The following is a 3,057-nucleotide window of genomic DNA, read 5'->3' as shown; positions in this document are numbered from 1 at the left end:
AAAGGATTTAGCCTGGAAGCTCACGTCTCTTATGTCAATGTCGCTTATCTGGCTAGAGCAGGCATTAAACCTCAAACTTTTTAGTTAAAAGCCAGCACTATAACCACTGCTCCACAATTGCTTACATTTTTAGTTAAATTACATCATATATACATAAAATTTGAACTAGATATTTTAAATCAAAGTATTTGAGAGTATCAAAGCATTCATTCATATTTTTAAACAATTAAAGATGAGTAGAAAAAATGCTTTAACATGATTTAATCAGCTTGTTTCACTTGCTTAATTGTTCCACGATTTATGTAATACCGTTTACAAACTGACAGTAAAGCATGTTTTATTTTAATCGATTTTTAAATTGTTTTAAATAAAGTAGTATGACAAGGTTGTATAGTTAATATAAAAATTTAAACTTACTAGAATGTTTTATTGCTGTTTTGTTCAGCTGTAAACCGAGTAAAGTTTAAATAATAACTTAATAAGTTGACTCAAAATAAAACGCGTTTTGTGAGGTTTAAACGAGATATTAAATGTGTATATAAATTCAAATATATTTGAATGATTCAAAATAAATAAAGAACAAAAAATACTTTAAATAAACAAAAATTTATGTAAATAAATACATTTATTTTTAGAAATGTGCAGAAGCGTGTAGAATCAACTAACAACAAGTATTAACATGTAATATCTACAGCTAATGATTCCGTTGCTAAACTGAGCCAACGACGGCTCCAAATAACCACCTTACAAATTTTTGATTTCGAATACTTGAGTGCAGGGCAAAGTTTTGTTGTCAATAATATGTTATTATCCAAGTTTTTACACACCGATTCGACAATTTTAACATCTACTACGTAGCGGATACCGGCGACAACTTGCGAAGTTGCGTCGATAATCTTTTCGATTACTTGCCTGAAATAGAAATTAAAAAAAAGCATATAATTTTGTTTAAAAAAAAGTTTTTATTTTATCTTAATAACTTTATTAAATAGTTGTACAACAGTTGAACAATAAAAACACACTTATATTCTTTGTTGCCGTTGTTTAGCTTTGTGACAGCCATTTTTAAACCTCTAGCAAAGTCGCCATTTTCAGATAAAAGCTCTGTAACTTTTGTTTGTGATAGATTAACGATGCCTCCTAATTGTCCGTTTGCAATAGATAATCCCAGTAGAGCAACAAACACTAGAGCTAAACTCATTCTGACTGTCTTTAGTGTTAGTTATTGACGAAGTCTTTACTGTTAGTTATTGACGAAGTCTTTACTGTTAGTTATTGACGAAGTCTTTACTGTTAGGTAAGACTTTACTGGTAAGTATTGACAAAGATCAAATTTTTATAGCATCAGAGCAGTGACGCAACAATTAATCATTTTTACTTCCTTCCGAGAAACAATTAACCCTTTTACTTCCTTCCAAGAAATGATTAAATCATCGAGTCAATATACGTTGACTTCAACTGACAGGTGTCTTGTAGCTATTATATTAACTTATTTTGTATTTTATTTGTTATTATCTTGCCTTTTTTTTAATTTTATGAAAGCAAATTTTTAAACTAATGTTTCAACAAAAACCATTTTAAGAAAAACGAAGTGTCTAAAAAAAAAGATTAACAACTTTTTATTAGGGAATTAAAACTCAATTAAAATTTACTTGATTGATGAATTGCTTTAGTATAAAATCAATTCGTCTATCCGAACAAAATTAGACTATTATATAATGATTAATACACAATATCGGTTACTTGTAACTGCAGGTGGTTGAAACTATTTATTAGCGTCATGTTAAGAAAGCTTAAAGAAGGATTGCGCCAGTTTATGTGGAGCTAAAAATTAAAAATTAATTTCAAGTTCTCTCACTTAAAATTAATCAATTTGCTTTTATCAAAACCATTTAAATAAAGTATAAAACAAAACTTTTTATTTTTAAAAGTACTGAAAATAAATTTATGTCACAAGGAAATAAAAACTTAATGGAATACCATAAAACTAGATACAGTTACAAGTAAATCAAACACGTGAATCAAATAAAAAATAAAATTTGGTTTCATATAAAAAAACTCTCCTTCTGTATATTGTTTAGTAAATTTCATTTAATAAATAATCACATCACTTTTTTTTCATTAAACTAATTGATTTAAAAATTGATATTTAGGTATAATTTACTTTTTAATGTTTTCATCTATTGATTTATATAAAAAAAGATATTTTTAAACATATATATGAATAGTCTTTTAATCTACAAAAGGTGGTTACGTATTTTTTTCATTTTAACTATACATCGAGTTAAACAGGGTACATATAACTTAGCGTTTTTGGAGTAATTGCTCAGCTTTACGTGAATAGAAATTTTACAAAATCGCTAAGAAATTTTATTCTCATAAAGCTAAGCAATTTACTCCAAAAATGAAGAGTAGTTGCGAAGCTTTTTGTGAGTAAAAATTTGAACAAAGTTGCTCAAATTTTTATTCTCGTAAAGCTTTTGTTCTTGTAAAGCCAATTCTTCACAAATGAGTAAAAGCAATTGGTTTTTTTATTCACCCGGCCTAATATTTCAAAACTAAAATACCGTTTAAAAATACAATACAAATATAATCATTTTAAATATAAAATACCGTTTAACAATATAATAAAAGTATATTTAAATATTTTAAGTTACATTTAGGAAACATTTATAAAAGAGGATTGAGATCAAAGAAACTCGAATATATTATCTATTGAGAAAATAACTTTTTCAGTTTATTTTAGAAAAAACGAAAAGTCCAATTTTGGTAACCCTTCGGGTATTTGTTTTTAAAAGTTACGTTCTAAAAAACGTTTTCTAAACGTTTTTGACTTTAGAAAGTTTAGAAAACGTTAAAAAGATTTTAAAAAAGACATTTAAAACGTAAGTTATAAAAATACATGCCCGTAGGGAAAAATCAAAATTTTTTATAACTACTTGGCTCAAAAGAAAAGATCCACGATATGATATAATAGACCTTCAAAAATTTATATACGAATAATATTAATGAACAAGGCATTTCTTATATCATATTTGTTTTTAGACTTCATTGCAT

The 3,057-nt window shown here is 26.5% G+C and overlaps 1 non-coding gene across 1 annotated transcript; it reads right to left on the bottom strand.

Annotated features, from left to right (window-relative positions):
- Positions 1–526: 526 nt before the first annotated feature.
- On the bottom strand, positions 527–1,310 carry LOC100205247 (uncharacterized). Its single transcript, XR_010637322.1, has 2 exons — positions 1,023–1,310; positions 527–912 (listed from the first exon to the last, which is right to left on the bottom strand). It is a non-coding gene; the product is annotated as an uncharacterized LOC100205247 (transcript).
- Between the last annotated feature and the right edge of the window lie 1,747 nt (positions 1,311–3,057).

This window comes from Hydra vulgaris, chromosome 03 (genome assembly GCF_038396675.1).
Source record: "Hydra vulgaris chromosome 03, alternate assembly HydraT2T_AEP".
Taxonomy (NCBI): domain Eukaryota; kingdom Metazoa; phylum Cnidaria; class Hydrozoa; order Anthoathecata; family Hydridae; genus Hydra; species Hydra vulgaris.
This window is presented reverse-complemented; position numbering and strand designations above follow the sequence as displayed.